Consider the following 22257-nt stretch of genomic DNA (forward strand, 5'->3'; position numbering starts at 1 on the left):
GACTGGAGTAGAGTGTGGTGGATTGAGTGGACTGGGTTAAATTGGAGTGGGATGGATTGGTGTTGGGAGGATTGGATTTATTGGACTAAATGGATTGGATTGGGGTAGAGTGGGGTGGATTGGAGTGGGGTGGGTTGGATTGGGGTGATATGGGGTGGGGTTGAACTAGAGTAGAGTTGGGTGAACTGGAGTGGGAAAGATTGGATCAGAGTGGTTTGGAGTGGGGTGGATTGGACTGTATTGGAGTAGGTTGGATCTTATTGGGGTGGACTGGATTGGAGTGGGTTGGACATTTGGAGTGGGGTGAATTAGTGTGGAGTGGGTTGGATTACGGTAGTTTGGCATGGACTGGATTGGAGTGGAGTAGATTAAGGTGGAGTGGGATAGATTAAGGTTAATTGGATTGGGGTGGGGTGGATTTGGTTGTGGTGGATTTGATTGAAATGAGGTGGATTGTATGGGTCAGAATGGAGTGGGGAAGGTTGTTTTGGATTGGGGCGGGGCAGGTTGTTTGGATTGGAGCGAGGCAGATTATTTTGGATTGGAGTGGTGTGGGTTGGGATGATCAGAGTGGATTGTGGGGGGTGGATTGGATTGAGTGTGGTGAATTGGAGTGGGTGGATTGGGGTCACTGCATGATGTGATAAAGAATAATTTAGCAAATTGTACATATTAAAGAATCAGGGCCTAATTTTGAGTTAGGCCAAACTCTTCAGGCCCTTTTATGAATTTTCCGCTAAGCTGGCGGAAAACACACCACAACAATAATGCCGGCTCGTAATCGACTGGCAGCAATGTTGCGGTGTGTCGGGTGCAACAGCACCTGTCGTGCTTTTCACTGCCCTTAATTCGGGCAGTGAAAAGTGCGACAGGGCTGTCCATGGGGGCCCCCGGCACCAACCAACCTTGGCATGGCGGTTGGACCGCCAGGCAACAGCCGGCGGAGAGGGGGATCGTAATCCCCTCGCCAGACTGTCGAATAGCAGTAACCTGGTGGTTGGAGCATGGGGGCTCCATCAGGGTCGAACTGTGGAGGCCGGACCGCTGCTTTAGCGGTGGTCTGACCTCCACCCCCAGTCTGGCAGCCCCAGGACCGCCAGACTCATAATGAGTCTGTTAGTGTTGCTTTGCAGCATTTAGAACAAGAACCTTGTCATCTTTTGAGAACAGTGCCCATGAGCAAAAAAAAAAAAAAAAGAGTGCAAAGTGAGAACAGAAGACTTGGCAGAATAAAAGAAAACAAATTAACTATAGAAAATAAAACTTTGTAGTTTTTGTTTGTCCTGCTGGACATGTTTTTACCAGTCACACACCTTCTTTTTGCAGGGCCCTAGAAGGTAAAAAGAAGTACCTTAATAACGCTGGGAGCAGCAAATGGGCACTGTTTAAGTGGAATCAACCAGTGCTTGGCCCCTGCTCCACAGACCGGATCGGAAATAATGCCAGGCCTGCAGTGCCCAATTATGAGTCTGTAATGACGAGTGGCCATCAACCTAACAAATGGTAAGCAGCGGGCGGGCTCTAAGCCCACTGTAAGAGTACAACAGTCTCTAAGAGACAGAGCATGAGCTGTGTAGCTGAGCCCTAAAAATATGGAAGCTGTGATTCTGAGTCAGTGGTGTAACGCAGAATGATGCCATGCAACCCCACCCCTGTAAAATGTGATGCGGGGCCCGGGAGTCTCCCATATCTCACAGATATTAATTGACCTTGGGCTGGATGGAGTCTCCTTCAAGGATTGAGGGTCCCTGGAAGGTTGGGGTCCCTACTGTGCCTAAGGAGTCTGCAAACACGACTAAAGCTATCAACATATATAACTATTTTGCTGGTCTTTCACGTTCAAGTGACAGTATATAAAATAATGTATTCTCAAAGGAAAAATAAACTTGTGTTAAAGTGGTGGGGAATATACTCTTCTACATTATGGAATCTTGGTTAATGCAAGCACTGCAGATGTCTTGTGGGTGGTCTGAGATCTAACAACAGAACAGTTGAAGGGGAAGTAGGAACATGTGGATTATTGGTTGCTCTTTAGTGAAACCCTAAGGCTGCTTAAAAGCGCTGAGTGGATAATGAAGAAGGCCAACAGGGCTGTGTCATGTTAGTTGCTTGTCCAGAGCTTTGGCCGATTCAGAGTACTGAAAGTGAACAGAAGAGGAAAAGACAGAGAGAGCAATGAAAACAGAAAAAAGGGAAGTTGTGATAATTAAGAAGGGAACACAATTGCTTTGTTGATGATTTACATAGTCCTTTATGCTACCCTTTACTTGTGTTAAAATACTGAGGGAAAACAGAAGTGTGTAGGAGGGGATGTGAGCGTTGGAAGAAAGATACTAGGTGAAAAGCACATGATTTTAATTATTTAGGTGCCTTGTTGATCCTTAAATGTCCACTTGGGGACAATTCTGAGCATTTGTTCACTGGGTGGATGATGTTAAGATGTAAGTTTTGACTCCAATATATTTATAAATCATTTTGTTCTTTAGCTAGGTCTGTGAGGGCAAGGACTGACTCTAAATAAATCTTGCAACACCAGAGTAAATATACTGCTGGCAGAAACCTGGTTTTGGTCCCTCCTTTTTTTCAACGAGATCCATCTGCAAAGTGCTTGTGGGGCTTGCTGCGGAACTGTCTAGTAAAAAAAAAGTGGCAATGTTTTGTATGTGAGGACAGGTTATTTAAAAAAAAAAAAGACAGTACTTATGTGAGAGGTGAACAACCAACCACTGTGCACAAATGTGTGTTGCACAGCAAGAGACTGTAGGGCTGCAGCTTAGCATGGGCATTTTGGGCATCTGCCCAGGGCCCTGTGCTAAGCTTAGGGAGCTGTACCCCATTGTGCCATAAATTACATCTCCTTTATCCTTCTCTTATGCAGACTTCACAGGGGCGTAGCTATGAGGCCAGGGAAAATGCCCCCCCCCTCCAGGCCTCACAGCTATGACCAAGCACTGTTGGCCTCAGCAGAGGGAGAGAGAAAAGCCCTCCTCATTCCATGGTCCTCACAATGTTAGGTCATAGCAGTGAGGCCCAGGGGACGGCTCCCACAGCCATGGTTTAGTGCTGTGAGATCCAGGGGATAGGCAACCCTTCCTCTAGGCTCTGCAACTGTGATCCACTGCTGTGAGGTCGAGCAAAGGGTGGGGTGAAAAAAGGGCCCCCTGATTCAAGCTGAGGAGGATGACTAGCACTAGCCCATGGCTGCAAGGCCCAGGAGAGTATGTCTCCCTCCCTTGGGCCTCACAGACTTGGCTATGTGTCTCACAGCATTGGATCATGGCGGTGAGGCCCAAGGGAAGTGGTACCCCCTCCCTTGTTCCTCGGAGTGGTAGTCAATAGCTATGAGACCCAGGGTAGCAGGCTACCCTCCCATAGACCTTGCAGTATTGCCTCTGGTCTTGACGGCATTGGATAATGACTTTGAGAGTCAGGGGAATTGGGCCCCATCCCCTGGGCCTAGTAAAGCTGAATAATGGCTCGAGCCCATGGCTGTTGCTGGCCCTCACAGTGCTTGTAGCTCAGAGACCAAGTTGAGGCTGTTTCCCCTCTCCTTGGCAGTGCAGTGCTAGACCATGGCTGTGAGGCCTAGGGCAGTGGGGCTCCTCCCCTGGGTCTCACAGCACTAGACCATGGCTTTGAGGTCCACCCTTCCATGGGTCTCAGCAGTAGGCCATAGCTGGACATCACTCTGCTGAGTCACAGCTGCAATGCCCAAGGAAAGGGGCGTCCCTTCCTGGGCCTTGCAGCACTACAACATAGCTGCGAGGCACAGGGGACTTGGCCTTCCTCCTCTCGGCCTTGCGGCACTGTATTAGGGCCGATAGATCGGGGGAAGGGACCTACCCCCTGGGCCTTGCAGCTCTTCCTCATGGCAAATTCCAGGGAGGGGGGCTCTCGTTCCCTGGGCTTAGCAGTGCTAGATCACATACGAGAGATCAGGGGAAGATGACTCCCCTTTCCTCTCCTGGGTGTTAAACCATGATTGCTTAAGGTGGAGGACACTCTGGGGTGGAGACCCCTTCCTTACATCTTACAGTGCTGTTCCACTGCCATTTGCGTTGGCCTGTATCAGTAGAATAGCCACTAGAAGTGCATCATTGCAGTGGTACCAAGGTTGTTTTGTTACCAATGTACCAACATTATGGCTGTATTTTACTGTGAAGCCAGTGAATGGGCTGGGGATGCTTTAAGATTGTACTAGAGTACATGGCGCCATTGCTGTGCTACCTGCCTCCCTTCCATGGTCCTCACAGCCATGTTGCAGTTGTGAGGGGCCCTCCCTACTGTGGGCCTTGCAGCCATGGTTAGCACTGGAAGTCGCAGCAGGGGAGGCACCCCTCCCACCCTACAGAATTTGCAGCGCTAGACCATGGCCCGTGGAGTGAGACCCCTTGAAGGGATGTAGCTATCAATAGTGATGTAGTGGCACCAGGGCTCTGGGATATTAGGGACCCAGTTCATCCAAATAATAGCTGTGTTTTACTGACCAGCAAGTGGACGGGAGCCAATTAGTTTTGTTTGCATCAGGACCCATTGCTCCAGTGCCCCCGTCCTATGGACCTTGCAGCCATGACCTAAATCTACGAGACCCAGGAGAGGCTAATACTCCTTAGCTCTTGCAGCACTGAACTATGGCTGCATGTGCTAGGAGAAGAGGTGCCTCTGAGGGATGTTCTTGTCAGTAGGTTAGCAAGTGCAGTTGGGGCCTCAAGATATGAGCCCAATGCACCTAAATTAAGGCTGTATTTTACAGTCTAGACAGTATATGTGGGAGGAGGGATAATTGCCTTGCTTGTATCATGGCACAGGGCACCTTGGCTGCGTCTCTGGCAACCCTCTCCTGGGCATCCCAGCCATCATCCTGTGAGGCCTGAAGGAAGGGGGCCTTCTACTGGGCCTCGCAACACATGACCATCTGCAAGGCCCAGGGATTGAGACCCCTCTCAGGTGTAGCCGTCAGTAGTCCTTCAGGTGCAGTGGCGCTGGAGCTTAGGAGTCTTATGGTACCAATTTACCCATATTATGGCTGTTACTGTGAGTGAACAGAGTTGAAAAGGGGTGAGAGTGATCAATTTACCTAACTTGCGCTATGCCAGTGGTGCCCTTTTTACTCCTCTGGCTCCGCTGTCATGGGTCTCGCAGCACTGGTCCAATGCGGTAAGGCCCAGCAAAGTAGAGTGGCTGAACACAGGATTATCCCTCATTATAAATGTTTGTCTTTCATCTTGGAGTGAGCTTCTGCAGGACACCAAATGTCCATCTTTTTTTGCTCACCAGAGGGCTGATGCAGACAAACAGCTTAATCAAAAAGAGATGTAAACCAAACAGGGAAGTTGGGAAGTTTGGAGCAGACTAGTTCAGCGGGATGTCCCAGCTCTGACACTGCAGAGGTGCAAGAGTCCAGCATTTGTTAATATGGTATCTTGGAGGAAGGACTTGCTGCATAGGTGACATACACAGACCACTTTATAATACGTTTACCTCTGGATATGCAAAAAAAGGAGGAGTGTAAAAATTGAGAACTAAAGTGCCCTCATGAGCAGGTGCTCACTTTAAAATCTTTTTAAAAAAAACAAAAAAAAAACATTTTATTGATCATTTTCATAAGTACTTCTAAATGCATACTGGCAATAAGCAATACAGCGATTGAACTATAATAGCTCAGTGTTCACACATTTGCCAAATTAATAATCCAGTAAACCATGTTAGGTTTGATCGCCTGCCTTCCCTTTTGGCGGAGTGTCCCTGTTTTTGTTTCTTATCATAAAGTCGTGAATGTGCCAGGGTTCTTATCTAACGTCACACAGTCTCGCAGGCACAATTGCATTCCACATCAATGTTGCGGCAACTCACTCTTTCCCTTCATTCATTCCCTTCCCTTTTGCTGGCTTTCATGTGTACTTCCTCTGCAGTCACCCACTTTGTCATATCCTTGTACCACAGTGTGACCTAAAGAGCTCTGTCACCTAACCAGCAAAGTGTGACTCGCCTTTTTACCAGGACTAATGCCAACTTTTGAAACTTCCATGGCATATTCCTTCCTCTTGCCTGCTTTACGACCCCTAGAAGACAGGGTAATGGTTCTGTCTCTATTGGGAGGCCTGCTAACACGTGTAGCAGTGGGATCACTGCCAGTCAAAAGGCATGCATCGCTCGACATGTCCAGGCTAAATGTAGAAAGAAAGCGTTAGCCAATCTGCATCTTGGACAATTTCCGCTCCTGCCCCTGTACATCCAATGCAGCTTTCAGTGTCAAATACGTGCGATGGACATAAAGTGTGTCAGTCTGAATCTAGTATTACATGAGACCTCCTTCACTAACGAATAAGCCATTTCCCACTCTGTGTCTGTGAAGGGGCTTCAACGTCCTTGCCCCAGGCCCTCCTGGTTTTGGCTTCAACCCTCACTCTGTCACTCTTAAGGGTGATATAAAGCAGTGACACCAGTTGTCTTGTCGTCCCCACTTTTAACATCACCTACAACATTGCTGCCTGTCGTAGTGTCGCTGAGAATTCTGTCCAGATTTCCCATGCAATATTCGCTATCTTAGTACATTGGAACAATTGACCGCCTCCCATAAGGAAAGCTTCCTGAGCTTCGATAAAGGTAAGGAATTGCTCCTCTGGGTATATGTCTCCCAGCGTTTCACATCTCCCGCCCTCCACCTTGTAACGGACAAAACCGTACTGATGAGGTTAAGCAGCCTAAGCATCCACATGACAAGGTCTAGAGCAAATGGCGGTTTCTTCATCACCCTGCATATCACCCTCTCCTACGTGACCAACGAATCATATATGGAATATGGGTCTGAACACTCTACCTACCCATGAGTAAATCATCAGTGAAAGGGTACCTTATGTGCTGAGCAGCAACCTCTTCTCCTGGTTATCTTCTACCGACGCCCAACGTGTAGTGGCAGTGCTTCTATGCTTCTTGTCCCCACCCATGCCAGTGAAATCATGATACCATCCATTGTCTTTAAAAAGTCACTTAACAACGTGTATAGAGAGCTCTGAATTATACACAAGTGTCTGGGCAGGCACATAATTTTTGCGACTTTTGTCCTCCTTGCCACTGATAGTGGCAGTATGTTCCAAAACTGTGTTGACCTCTGCAGGAGTGGATCAGTGCTATACCGTTGCTGCCCATCTGATGTGTGGGCTACCATGATGCCCAAATACTGGAACACTGTCTCCCATTGCAACTCCAGATTAGGTAGATTGCTGTCCGGAGTATTCTGTAACGCCCCTAGCAGGAATAGTAGTTATTTGTACCAATTGATCTGCACCCCACGGCTTCAAATTCTTCCAGTGGTGACAACAGGAGTGGCCCAGTGACTGCAGGCCATTGTAAGTAAAATAGAATGTCATCCTCCTACAGTGATGTGAAGTGCACTGAGTCTCCCACTGTTACACCGAAGGTGCCGATGTCTCTGCGGAGCCTCACCGGTAGAGGCTCAAACGCCAAGGCAAACAGTATTGGGGACAGCGGGCAACCCTGACGAGTTCCTCATTTAACTTCCCAGTCCTCTGATATCATCCCACTGTCCAGCACCCTGGTCCTAGGGGCAGGGTATAAAGGTTGCACCCAGTCATGAAAGCTGGACCCAAACCCCATCTGTCACAGTGCCCTGGTCCTAGAGGCAGGGTATAAAGGTTGCACCCAGTCATGAAAGCTGGACCAAAACCCCATCTGTCACAGTGCCCTCCTCAGATAGCCCCAGCCTAGCCTATCAAATGCCTTGGTAATGTCAACCGACGCTAACACCAGTTCCTCTCGACTGAACTGAATTCATAATGTGCTAATCTTCACCGATACGAGGACGGGTTCATCCCATCGCCTCCCGCTTAGGCACCACACAAATCTCTCCTGCACATAGGGTGAGGGGCAGCGTTCCCGCTCCCTGTGCTTCTCTGAATACGTCCAAAAGTGTTTCCGCAAGCTGTGCTGCAGTGGTCTGGTGAAATTCCACAGGGAAGCAATCGCTTCCCGGCACCCTGCCTCTGGTCATCTTTCCTAGCGTCTCCTTCAGTTCATCCTGCGTAAATTCTGCTTCTAGCCAACCTCGGGGAGGGTGATAGCACAGGGAGGTCGACTTGAACCAGGGACCACTTTATAGCAGTCTAATTTGCACAGATGCCACCTTTGTATATCTTTATTATTTTTTTCTCCAGGTGTTCCCTAAGGGTTTCATTAATGTGCCATTAGTACTTCGAGACTGTCCCATCAAGACGTCTCAGTGCTATGCTAGGGCCCCTCTCACTTTCGCATTTTAAGTAGTCAGGCAAGCAGCTTACCAGGCTTGTCGCCATCGTGGTGTAGTCCTTGTATATACTTCTGATGTGTGAGTCTGTCCACCCTGTCCCAAGTGTCTCCCCGTTTCACAGGCAGCTTCTTTTATAGAGAGTCAAACAGTACTTAATCACAAAATATCCAACAAGTATCACTACATAGTTAAACATCAGTTGTGGAAAAATGTCATGCCAGCTGTGACCCTATGCCCTAAACTTTAACCTAAATTACTACACATCCTTTATTGCAGATCTATCAATTCTCCACAAACTAACCATTCTTTATGCCTGAATACATATGAATTTGTGTATGCGCTTCACCCTTCTGCTCCAAAAACCCTTTATCAGATGTTGTGTTCCCTTTGGCTAATACAACCTCCTACTATATTCTTCAGTCACCTTCAATTGCATTCTTGTTTAACTAGGATAACAGACGCAGACTAGGTGTCTATGTGCTAGGGCCATAAATTCCTTCCTGCTTACTAAACAATTAAACACAAGTAGGCCCTTAACTGCAGCCCTTTCAAGTTATTTATTCTATTATGTCCTAAAGTGAATTCTTCACCTCACTCTCTTTAACATAGGTTTGTGACCTACACTATTCTTACACCTCATATAACTGTGACACTCTCCACTGTTACTCCATGTTTTCATTGTTCACATTTCCCATAACAGAGCCATTTTTCACGGCTTGAAGTTGAGTTTGTCAGGGGCAAAATAAACCTAAATAGCCTTACTGTAATCCAGCCTAGATTGAATTGATACTTTTTCTTGTATGTGCCAGTTGTCAGTGTAAGGTAAAAGTTTATTCAAGAACTTGAGTTGATCAACATGCCAGGCACTTTTATGACTTGTGTTTTGAGTGATCAATTTTGGCATTGGTGCCCAGATTGTGTTTGACCTTAGTGGGGGATGGAAGAGACTGGTTTTGAAGGTCTTCCAAAAGCAATAGGATTACCAGTTCTGAACTTTCATGGCTGGAACACAGCTTGGAAGGCATCTAAAACATTGTCTTGGACAAATCACTTGAAACCGTATTCCAAAGGCTTGTAAAATAATGGTAAAGTGGAAAGTGTCTGAAAGTTGTGGGTAGTTCGTGGGTCAAGGGTGTTTTTGTTCCCTGAATGAATGTCAGAATGGTAGTTTTCCATACTACAGGGAAAATACTTTGTTCTAAATAACAGTTAAGCAAGTCCAGCATTTGAGGTTTGAGAAAGGGTAATATTTTTCATTAATTTAGCTGAGCATAGGCAGGTCAGATGGCAATTTGTAACAGCAGTATCAAGGTTGGCCCCATAAATTGATATGAAAGAGTTTAAAGTAGTCCCAGTGTATATGTTGTGAGTTTTCTCTTGAAGATTATCAGTTCTGGGATTTGTTTCTGCCTAGCTGTTGTCATGTCTTATATAATTTTGTTAAAGAAGAGTTGAGCAAGATTATCACATTAATTGCTATAAAGTAGCGAATAAAGCAGATTTAAACTTTTTAGAGAACCAAGTATTTTTCCTGTTCTACATAGTTATATAACTGAAAAATTATGTTGAAATGTTTGTTCTTTTGTTGTGAGAAAAACTAAAAGCGATGGGAGGAATCCTTAAATTAATCTCAGAGATTGGTTGTTACTTGGGTGAAATTGCTGTGCATATTTTTCACTGTTTTACTACTGCCAGGGACCAACCATATTCAAATAAGTCTTGGTCCTGCTCAGGAACAGTCCAGCCATGCCATGTCCTTTCTCAACAACCCCAGCGACATCAGGCAAGTCTCTGCCTTGTTAGGCCTGCTCAATGAGGTACAGATTGCACCTTCTGGCCAAGAGAGCTAAGTGGCCCACATCTGGGCATATACTTTTCACTCTGGGATTTCACTGAGAAGACTCAAAGGGTGACGGGTGGCATGCTAGAACTAATTTCAGCCCCTGGAAATTATCATAGTAAGCATTGTAGCCAATTGTTGATTTGCTCACTGTTCTACAGTTGAGGAACAGCCGTCGGTCGATCTGTAGAACAGTAATGGCTTCTATTCCTTTATCCAATTTTATTTTTGGTTTAGGCCTACAATAGTGGCCATGCTGGTAAAATACTTGCCAGGTTGCAACACTGGAGGGCTGGCTTCCTTTCCTTGGGCTCTGTAGACATAGTTCACCACAGTAAAGTTTATGGAAAGGATCACAGCATAGTTTATTTGCATGTCTCCCATGTGTGCTGCAGAACTGGGAAATATTATTGCATGCAGGTGAAACGATATGTATCTCAAAACTGTTAATTTGAATCAGCATCATGTTAATTTATTAAAGGAAATGTACTCTTCAGCCGTCTTAAGTGTAGGCAGTTAATTAGTATTAGAAGTTTAAAAATTTTAAAGGCGGCAGGGGAGGTTGATAGAGGCCAAGCAGTCATTGCTCAGGGCAAATGCCATTGAACCCCATTAACCTACTTATTGCTTTCTGGTATTGTCACCTTCAAATTGTAAGTTTGGGATTAAAACTTCCAGAATGCTAGTCACTTTCAGAAAAACCTTAAATAATAATTCGTTTGTACAGCACTCTAACCTGTACTTTATCATCTATCAAATAAAAAGGTAAATGTTATCAGAACTCAGATTTATATCTTGCTAGATCTAATTGTTTAATTTTACAGGTACTTTAGTGATGCATGTTTTCAACTGTTTGCTTTTAAATCTCACACAAAAATCGTCAGTGCCGCACACCTTATCTTGCACTGGGCATCTGGCAACCCATCAATTTTAATCTGCGCTGCCCCCCTCCCCTTTAAGTGCAACCTAAATGCTACATCATGCTTCATTAGGGCCTGAAGAAATATGGCCACAACACTCCACCCTGGTAGAACTCAGTAGACCACCACCACCGCATTCAAAGCTAGCTGCATCATCTACATATCTATCATGACCGACATCCCTGCTTACTTGGATGACCAGCTCACTATCTCCCCTGGCTGTCCACCCATCCGCAGCCAGGACACATTCAGTAAGGAGACCAAGAAGTGCAAAAAAAGAAAAGGAAAAAAAAAAAAGGAAAAATACATTCTCCGTTTATGCACCAAAGATTTATTTGGAACAATATCCCTGCACCCCTCCCCGCAGCCCCAACCTGTTTAATGCAAGTTAAAGGGGCCCTCTACATTCTCTTCTTGCCAGGGCCACATAAATCCTAATACAAGCCTTTAACTACTTGTTTCATCTTGCTTTTGGATCATTCATCTATTTTTACCTTTTGAGGCTCTCAGCAGATTGTTGGAGATCTTGTTATATTAGAGTTCAGGAAAATGTATTGCTCTTTCTTTAGGTTCTGAGGAAATGTTTCATGATTTGCTCTGCCAATTTTATTTCTACTTATTTACTTGATTTCATACATTTTACCATAAATCTCAAAATGTACCTATGACTGAGCACCTATTTAGAAAACTGAGGATCAAGGATATCTCTCCCCTATCCCCCTCTTGTGACCTTCTCCACTGGACCACATTGCATAGCTCTTGGTTAAATTACTTCATCTCACGCTGCTGCATTTCTCCTGCTTTGTGAGAACCTACTAAGTGTTATATTAGTGATTGATGTTTATCTTTTACTACTAGAAATGTATGCAAGTTTGGCTTGGATATGCACAGTTGGTTTTTCACTAAAAAAGTATATTTGAAAATTTTCGAGTGAGCAAATTAACTCACTGGAGCTAGAAGTAGAATAGGAGTGGTTGTTCCAGGGCTTGCTTGCCTTATGAAATGTGAACGCCCACAACAAAACCTGTTTATAGGTATTCCCCCAATTCCCCTTTAACCCCAATCTCTTCTGACCACAGAAGAGGTCGCAAATGCAGTCCTAATAAGTTCAGGAGTAAAAGCCTTTCCATAATAGAGGGGGTAGAGAAGGGGAGATAAAAACTTTACCAAACAAGTTTGCACTTGCTTGGCAGACCTTCATATTATCAGATATTTAAATGTATATTTGTTCTTGTGAAAATGGAAAGAACAAAAATGGAAACTAACAACTGTCACAAGTTTCTAGACATACTTCTGTAAAGTCTTGTGAATTCCTGAAAGTGGTAAATCGGCACCAATACAAGGTCATAGATCTGTCGGTACAACTATGTGACTTTCCTCCTTTAGAACGGGGAGCATACTGCTTTTATTCTGTCTGTGTTGGTTTTATACTGATTCTGTCTTCTGAAGATATTGCAATGCATCAAACGCATGCCATGAATGAATTATGCTTTAGTGAAATGGTATTTAATGTTGTCCCTAAAAAATTCACCACAACTCAGTAAAACAATCTGTATCCTTAGTGCGTTTTGTCAAAGCTGCAGCTATTTTTGTGTACATTTTAGTTTGAAACCAAATACATTACACAGTAGTTCAGCAAAATTATCTGTAACTTACTTTCTTTTTCTTTTTTTAAGTTAATCATATTTTCTGATGGCTTCAACTACATGTGGATTCCTCACCTTATGAATTCTCCCAATGCGGCAGCATTCAACGGAAATTCTCTTCCTAGCTTTCCATGTCGACGAGGACGTCACAATTGCACGGCTCCGCACGCAACTCCGTCTAATGTCATCGTGGCAATAGGAAATCTTCGCCGGCGTGCTGACGTCAGTTCCCTTTTTTCTGTGCCTTCGATGCTAACGGTTTTTTCCTGCTCTCGAGGAGTTGTTGTTGAGTTACAATGTCTTCACCAAAAAAATCGGGCTTTAAGCCTTGTCATGAGTGTAGGGGTCGTATGTCGGTTACAGATCCTCATGAGGACTGCTTGTGGTGCCTGAGCTCGGACCACGACGTGGATGGGTGCGTGTCCTACCAGCAGATGAACCCAAAGGCCTTGAAGGAGAGCGAGGCTAAGCTCTTCTTGGCAAAAGCTAAGAAGGAGCATAAGGGTCATCGAAGATCTAAGGCGAGGGATTCATCTTTGCATAAGTCCTCAAGGTCGCATAAGAAGCGACACCGCCATGATTATCGACGCCGTTCTTCCAGGGATCGGTCTCGGTCTCCTCCGAGAAGGCGCCGTACGGCGTGGGAGGTTAGTCCAACAGTCACTTCTCAGCCTCAGAGTCCACAGGCTTCTTTGGCGCCGACATTGATAGAGGTCTTCGAGTCCCCGGCAAGCACTCTGGTTAATTTTTCTCCTGTGTCACCTCATGGTCAGGAGTTGGGTGTGCAAGCCTCTGATTCGGTTCAAGCGCCTCAGGAGGAGCAGAGGTTTCCTGCCTTCCCGACTCCGGTAGTGGATCCATCCGTGTTCCTTAATGCTATGTTCAGCATTTTCAACAGAGCTATGGCCCCTGCAACATAAGAAAGTCTGCGGAGTTTTTGGCTCTTCCTTTACCAGCATCGGAGGCGAAGACGAACATTCTGACTGAGGTGTTGCATCCTTCCTCTACGTCTTCCGAGCCCCTGCTCCCATTTAATGATGCCCCTACTGAGCCCATTCTAGACATTTGGAGGAAGCCTGTCACGACTCCAGCGGTTTCCAGAACTGTGACTAGGAGGTACAGAGTTGCTCCAGGGGATCTGCAGTTTCTGTCTCAGAATCCAACACCTGAGATCTTGGTGGTGCAAACCTCTTGTTCTGCCCGGTCTGCACCTGGTTCATTCCCTGCTACTCTATCAGTTAGAGAGTCTAAGCGAATGGAACAAACAGCAAAGAAGGGTTTCTCCTCGTGTAGTATGGCTTTGAAGTCTGTCAATGCTACCTGGGTGATGGGAGGTATATTCATACCCTGATGGACATGGCAAGAGCTGTTGTGCCAAGCTTGCCTCAGGATGTGCAGGGGCAGTTTGATGAACTCCTGTTGGACACTCAGGCGGCGGCCAAGCAAGTTATTCAGTCTGGTTTGGATACAGTAGATTCAGTGACCAGGGCAATGGGCACTTCAGTGGCGACAAGGAGGCATGCGTGGCTCAGGTCTTCTGGCTTCTCCATGGATGTTCAGGCAACTCTGTTGGACCTTCTGTTTGATGGTGAGAAGCTTTTTGGGTCCAAAGCCTACTCAGCTTTGGAACGTTTTAAAGGCAGCATGGTTACTACAAAGTCCTTTGGACTCCAGGCTTCAGCGTCCACACCTTTAGATCATTTTGGAGGTTCAGGGGTTTTGGCCGTGGGACCTCTTTTCGTAGGAGGCCACAGTCCAGCATGCAGCAGCCTGCCAACCCTCTCTATAGGTCTTATAGAGGGCGGGGGAGGATTAGAACGTGAGGAGACACTCAGCAGCCTCAGGTCTCATCTTCTTCCTCTGGGGGAACCCATCAAGGAAAGCAGCCCTAGTTTTCTCTCCATCTTGCATCATACTTTTCCCGTAGGGGGAAGGCTATTTTATTTTCTCCACAAGTTTGAGTTAATCAAATCAGACTCTTGGGTGCTGAATATTGTGGGGAAAGGTTATGCCCTTCCTTTTAGGGAGTTTTCTCCCTCCCATCCCTCCTTGTCATTCGTTTTGTACGGAAGATCATCATCTGTTGCTTCAGCAGGAGGTGCAAGTCCTTTTGTTAAAAGGTGCAGTGGAGTTCGTTCCAGAGCAGGAAAAGGGTCAGGGATGCTATTCAAGGTATTTCCTGATTACCAAGAAGGATGGTCAATTGAGGCCTATACTGGACCTGAGGATTTTGAATTGGTTCCTCAAACAGGAGAAATTCAAAATGCCGACCCTAGCACAGGTGCTTCTTGCACTGAACAAGGAAGACTGGATCTTGTCTGTCGACTTGCAGGATGCTTATTTTCATATCCCCATTCTGAAGTTGCACAGGAAGTATCTCCGGTTTGTGGTAGGGTCGCAACACTACCAGTTTGCGGTCCTTCCTTTTGGTCTTACTTCCGCACCTCGAGTCTTCACGAAGGTGATGGCAGTGGTTGCAGCGGACCTCAGAAGGAAGGGAGTATCTGTATTCCCTTACCTGGACAATTGGCTGATCAAAGCCAGGTCCCCAGAGCTCGTGCTGCATCACTTGAAAGTGACAACCCAGTTGTTGTTCAACCTGGGCTTTATGGTAAACGTGCCCGAGTCTCACCTGGAGCCCTCTTAGCGCCTCCTGTTCGTAGGGACAGTACTGGACATGACATTGAATCGGGCCTACCCTCCACCTCAGAGGAGTCAGAACATTCAGGCGTTGATTCCAGTGTTTCAGAAGGGATCGGCTGTTCCGGTCCTTTGTCTGCTCGGTCTGTTCACTTCTTGCATTCTGTTGGTCAGTCATGCACGTTGGCACATGAGGGCTCTCCAGTGGTGTCTCCTCAAGCAGTGGTATCAACACACAGGGGATCTTGAGGAGGCAATAACGATCTTCAGAGATGCTGCTGTGGATCTGCGATGGTGGGCTATGGACAGCAACCTTTCCCAAAGAAGGCCGTTTTGCCGTCCACCTCCGGTGGCCACGGTCATAATAGATGCTTACACTCTAGGTTGGGGAGCTCATCTGGGGGACCTGGAGATCAAAGGCTATTGGTCTCCAGCAGAACTATGGACAGTATGTCTGGCTCTCAAGGCCTTCCTCCCGTCCCTTCGTGGTCCGTCAGTTCAAGTCTTGACGGACAACAGTACTGCTATGTGGTAGAAATAGGGTCATACCTTCTCTGCAGTGAGGCTCTGTTCCTGGGCACAGGACCATCGGATTTGCATAGTAGCAAACTCACGAGTGGCGTTTCCACCCAGACCTGGTTCTTCACATCTTTCGGATGTGAGGATTTCCACAGGTGGACCTGTTTGCCACTCAGGAGAATGCACACTGCCCGTCGTTCTGTGGCCTCCAGGATCCAGTGCAGGGGGAATTGGGGGGTGCATTTCAGATGTCTTGGTGCGACCAGTTGCTTTACGTGTTTCCTCCCATACACTTGATTCTTCGGGTTCTGAGGAAGATTCGCCCAGATCGGGCTCGAGTCATTTTAATAGCCCCCGATTGGCCAAGAAGGGTGTGGTACACAGACCTTCTCCAACTCTCACTGTGCCCTCCGCTCTGTCTCCCTCACAGGCAGACCTCCTCTCGCAGTCACAGGGGTAGGTTCTACACCCCCACCTCCAGAGCCTGCACCTACATGCCTGGAGATTGAACGGGGCAAGCTGAGTTCCTTTTCTTTCCCTCCAGAAGTGGTGGATGTTATCTTATCGGCCAGGCGACACTCCACCAAGACTGTCTATGCCAACAGATGTGCAAAATTTGCTACTTGGTGTGGAGAGAGGCAAATTGATCCCTTAAAGGCCCATTTGTTTGATGTTTTGCTTTTTGCCCTTTCCTTGGCGCAGAAGGGTTGTGCAGTTGCGACTGTGAAGGGTTATTTATCAGCGCTGTCAGGCTTTCTTTGCCTTCCTGATCAGCCTTCCTTATTTAAGTTCCCTATAGTTATTAGATTTCTGAAAGGTTTGATTAACAAGTTTCCTCCCACTCCGTTTGTCATGCCCAGTGGGATTTTAATTTGGTTCTGACTTTTTTAATGGGTTCACTGTTTGAGCCTATGCATTCTTGCCCGTTGAGGCTTTTAGTTTTAAAAACAGTTTTCTTAACTGCTATCATGTCAGCTAGGCATGTGAGTGAGCTTCAGGCTCTTGGTGTGAAACCTCCTTTTACATACTTTCATGCTGACTAAGTGGTGCTGAGGACCAGGGCGGCTTTCCTTCCTTAAGTAGTCACTCCCTTTCATTTGGGTCAGTCTATAACGCTCTCATTCTTTTAACCTCCTCCTCATCCATCAAAGGAGGAGGAAAGACTTTATCGCTTGGTTCCAAAAAGGAGTTTCTACATTGAGAGGACAAGAGACTTTCGAGTTGATGATCAACTCTACGTTGGAAATGTGGGCAAGATGAAAGGCAAGGCCGTCCACAAGAGAACCCTTTCCAGGTGGGTCATTCTTTGCATAAAGATTTGTTATTCACTAGCAAAGAAGATTCCTCCTGAGGGTATTCGGGCCCTTTCCACCAGGGCTGCTTCGGCCTTGGCTAGATGTGTCCCAGTTGCTGAAATTTGTAAGGCCGCAACTTGAGCTTCCCTCCACACTTTCGCAAAGCATAGGCTTGGATGTTAGGAGGGACAGCCATTTTGCGCGTTCTGTTTTGCAGGATTTCTTGGTTTGACTAGTCAGGCACCCACCTCAGAGTGCGGGACTGCTTTGGGATTCTGTTCAAGTTACTTACCTTTGGTAACTCCTTTTCTGGTGAATACAGTAGCTACCGGTGGATTCCTCACAGTCCCGTTTGCCTCCCTGTTGCCTGCCTGGTCATACCTAAACTTCTTTTATTATAAATGTATATACGTTTTTGGTGTTTTAATATAAACAAATATTGTGGTTTATATTTGTATTTGGTTTGGTATATATTGTTCCTGTGAGGTCGGTATTCACCTGTTCGCCACAAACGCACGTAAAAAATGGTGAAACTGACGTCAGCACACCGGCGAGGACTTCTTATTGCCACAATGACGTCAGACGGAGTCATGTGCGGAGCCATGCAGGTGTGACGTCCTCGTCGACGTGGAGAGCTAGGAAGAAAATTTCCGTTGAATGCTGGCGCATTGGGAAAATTCATAGTGTGAGGAATCCACAGGTAGCTACTGTATCCACCAGAAAAAGCGTTAGTAACTTGTTCTTTGAGTGCACTGGTGAATTTATCTTCAAAGCAAACAGTCATGCCAGATATGTTGGGGGCTATTGGGCTACTTCCTGGTCTTTAACTATTTTTTTTTTCTCCCTTTATTGCTGTTTTCCTAACTTGCCATTCCATCATATGGTGCACATGCTCGGGTGAATAGCACATCAGCAGCTAGGGACAGGCCAGAGCACTTGGTCTTGTGGCCCCAGCAGAACTTTTCTGGAGGGTAGGGCATTCTACCACCTCACCTATGTGAAATCCATTAGTTTCTTCATAACTGTTATTCAAATAGGAATTGTGGCATTAATTTAATATTAACGCTATCTTTGCCAGGAAATACATAGCAACTTCTGTTGCCTGGTATCGTCATAAACCTCTTTACGGAGTTCTGGTCAGTTCACTTCCACCAAGTCCTTCATATTTTTGGTTTAATTCATAACTAGATTATTTATTTGACCAGTCAAAGGGTTGACAGTGTTTTCATGTTATTTACTAAGAAGGTATGACAAGTGCACAGTCACTTTTTTCCTCCCTCCTTGTTAATCCTGAAATCAAAGACTTACGTAAGTTCATCTAGCATTTTGATCACCTTCAAGAATGAGGAAACAAGATTTGTCAGAGTGTGTAGGGTGCTGTCGACAAAGAAGCTGATGTTCTGGGTTTCCATGCAAATTTTATTCCCTTAATGCAGGGATGAAGTTGAAATTTAATGGCAGAAGGTTCTACTGCCAGGACTAACATAGTGAATAATATGTACCCTTGCATGGTCTCACTTTGAAATTAAAAACAATTTGCCCTCAAACTATTCACACTGGCTGGTGCTTTGGGATCTTTGTAACTGTGACTTTTTAAATACACAAGGGGAGCATGTAACTAAATGGAATTGTTGGGAGGCATACTTGACGCACTGGGTATTAGTGACTAGATTCCACAGTGGAGTTACTTTATTCAGACATTGATGACAATTAGAAGATGATTGACATGTTATGTGTACTAAGCTATGCTAGAAGCGAAATGAAAGAGCAGTATTGCAAGAAGTTAAAGTTGTACGAAAGGTTTGTTCTCAGTTAGGCACCAAACAAAGGAATAGGTGCAATGGCTCCCAATTACCTATTTGTGACTGAGCATTTTGTAAATGGGAATAATTTAGTGTGATCAAATTCTGATATACCCAAAATGTAAAAAGATATAAGAGGGAGGTTTTCATTTGGGTAATAATCTCAACTATTTATTTATTTATTAAGTATATATATATATCATTCTCTTGCTGCTAGACCCAATGCAAAATTAAATCAGCAAAGCCAAAGGCTTTAAAGGATTTCTTGAACTCCAGGTCATCCCAGGTAGACTTCAAACACTAGGTACAGTCATTACAAGGTTTGGGGTGTAAACGGAACCAGGACCAGCCCCCAGCACATGCCTTATTGGCACTTTGGGTGTGTGTGATCAGGATGGAGTTGGAGCGCAAATTGTGATACTGCTGATACAGAGATGGTCATGAAAGCAAGAACGCTCCATGCTGCATAAAAGTATACACAAAATGCACGTCTTTAAACAGTTGAATTTTTGAGCCATTGACAATCAGTCTAGCTGTCTACGGCAGACGATACATGCTTTGTTAGGCGACATGCCAAAAGGCAAGGTTTGGGGTGTCTTTTGAAAGAGCGTTGCATGGAATTCTTGAATACAGGATATTGAAGTAATCCAGTCAAAACAGCTCATACACAGAGAGCACGTAGGATGAGGATTCGAAGGTACAAAATGGGGTGTACTTTACTAATCCTTTTGTGTATGCTGACTCATGAAGCGTTCACTGGGTAGATCTGAGTCTTGAAGTAAAAATACCTTCATCCAGATAAACTCAAAGTAACTTGACATGGAAAGAAATTAGTGGTGGAGTGCTGAACTTTGTTGGACAAAAGGAACTGTCCCCTCTAAGTTTATCTTTGCCTCTCAGCATCAACTCATTCTTGCTGGGATTCAGCTTCAGAAGGTTGATGTATGTCTACTCTTGTGTATCGCAGTGGGAGGGTGTCTTTAGCTGGCACCATATGTTCTGTGTGAATAGTCATCTGTGTTTTGCTGGCATAAGAAATGTCCTTAATGCCATAAGAATCTAATTAGTTGGGCAAGTGTTCTCATATTGATGTTAAAAAGGATTTGGGAAATTCCACAAATACAGAGCTCTTGAATCTGTATGATGGTAGGTTTGCAGATCAAGAGTGGTCAGAAAGAAAATTAAGACACCTACTGTGGTTACTAGTATTGAGCTGTCCCAATTGAGTATGCTAGAAATGAGGAAAGGCGATCTTGGAGGAGAGTTCATGTAGGATAGCTGCAAACTCTGGCTGTCATGAGCAAAGGATGGAGGGAAAGTTGGTATAAGATTGACACCTATAGGGGAGGAAATGAAGGGCTGTTATGATTGTGATTCTGGGAGGGCATTATACACTTACGAAACATCCAGATATAGATAGTAATTTCTATTTGTGTGCTTAAAGGTCATCCCAGTAAAATATGCAAGAATCGGACTAGAGTAAAATGAGTTACTTGGTCTTGTGTTGCATGTGCAATCAACAGAAAATGAGAAAACAAAAAGTTTTGCCCATTATGTGAGCAGTACATATGGCAAGTAAGTAGTTTAGTTTGGCTTTCATCCCTGGCACTTCCCATGACAGTTGGTGGAAGAATGTCAAACTTTAAGCTGACCTTTTTTTTCTGAATAGTCAAAACTGCACAATTACCTTGTGTCTTCTTGTGAATTTACAGGTGTAAACTGTTTGTAGAGAGAAGCAAGCATGAACAAATGCAGAATAGGAGTCCTTGAGTGTGCAGACATAAAGATGTTAGAATATGTGTAAGACAAAATAGGCACCTAGAAGGTTTCTAGCAGCATTTTGTGATTAAGTTGGTTATTATTCAGATGTAGCACATATTGAAAGTTTAGGCTAGTTGGTCGATGGAGGTAATTGGAAAAGGAAGTGGCAGTTTTTGCTTGACCCTTGATCTCAGAAATTTTAGTGAGTTTGTTCTGCGGACAGTCAGCGGCTTCTTCATATCCTCTACTTGCTTGCTACACTATAATAATAAATGCATAATTCTTAAAACACAGATTCCAATATATTAATTTTTGGTAAAGTATTTAGTTGATTTTGAATCACATAACTACAAAAACAACAAATCAAAACCAACCTCCCCTCTTGCCTCCTTCACCCCATTCCACCCCCCCTCCCCACCAAGTCACGAACAATCCAATAGTTCATACATCGCAAGTCCGCTCTTTCCATACTTTGTCAAATTTCTTGGGACATCCTCTGGATTTATGTATTCTTTTTTTTTCCAGTACATAACTCAATCTTCTATCTTTGGGTTCCCAGCTGCTCCCCATCTGCATGTAATCTCCCTCTTGACCAGAAGGAACCCTAGATTAATTAGTATTTGTTGGTACGAAGTGACATTAGAGTCAGTCCATATTCCTAATAAGGCCCGTGGCGCCTTCCTCTCAATCTCCCTTCCAGTGGCCATCTCTAGCCTATGATGTGCCTTCTTCCAGAAGACTTTCAGTACTGGGCAATTCCACAGAGTGTGGCGGAAGATGCCCAGTTGCCCGCATTGTCGTAAACAGGAGTGATCAGATATGTTCCCGATAGTGTGTAAATGTGCTCTAGTATAGTATCCTCTATATAGGATTTTTAGTTGTATTAGTTTATAAGAGGCTTAAACCACTAAATGCTTGAGGAATTGTAACTCCTCTATGCAATCTTCATCTTCCATCTCTCCGATAACAATTTGTCATTTATATCTTAGTGTGGCTAAACCTTTCTGAGTATTTCTTATGAGAGTCTGGTAAGTAGGCAATATCATTTTCTTGTCTAAGGGGCCGTCTAATAACCTGTATACTAATGGAGAGTACACCATAGTTTCGTCTCCGGCCGCAATCGGCGCTTTCAAGGTGTGATGTAGCTGGAGGTATTTATATATTTGAGAGGTTTGCATTTGATATTCTGTTTTAAAGCGGGAGAATTGTGCTATTCTGTTGGCATCCCACATGTCCGCCAGTGTGCTTATTCCTATGAGATCCCATTGGCTGAAACCTTCCAGTGTCGTGACATATTGGAGCCACATGCCCAACCACAGTGGGGTTCCTTGAATCAGTTTACCTTCCCAACCTATCACTGTATGTAACTCGTGTCATAATTCCACTGGCAATTTTGTGGCAGGGGAGCTTCATGTCGGACCCACCCCCCATATGAGACATATGGGTAGCATTTTTCTTCCATCATTTCCCTATCCATTCGTGGGACAGCGGTGCAAAGGCCCAATTGTTAATTGCAGATAATTGTGTTGCTTGATAATATCTCTTCACATTAGTGGGGGCTATTCCTC

At 45.1% G+C, this 22257-nt stretch overlaps 1 protein-coding gene across 5 annotated transcripts in view; it reads left to right on the forward strand.

Annotated features, from left to right (window-relative positions):
* BAZ2A (bromodomain adjacent to zinc finger domain 2A) overlaps positions 1 to 22257 on the forward strand; it is an 867588-nt gene that overhangs the window by 3910 nt on the left and 841421 nt on the right. For 2 of the 5 annotated variants that reach the window (XM_069230685.1, XM_069230688.1), the window contains exon 2: positions 1327 to 1503. The exons of the other annotated variants lie outside the window; for them this stretch is intronic. The gene's annotated coding sequence lies outside the window, so the exon portion shown is untranslated. The remainder of the gene's footprint in view (positions 1 to 1326; positions 1504 to 22257) is intronic. 5 annotated transcript variants of the gene reach the window in all.

This window comes from Pleurodeles waltl, chromosome 4_2 (genome assembly GCF_031143425.1).
Source record: "Pleurodeles waltl isolate 20211129_DDA chromosome 4_2, aPleWal1.hap1.20221129, whole genome shotgun sequence".
Classification (NCBI taxonomy): Eukaryota; Metazoa; Chordata; class Amphibia; order Caudata; family Salamandridae; genus Pleurodeles; species Pleurodeles waltl.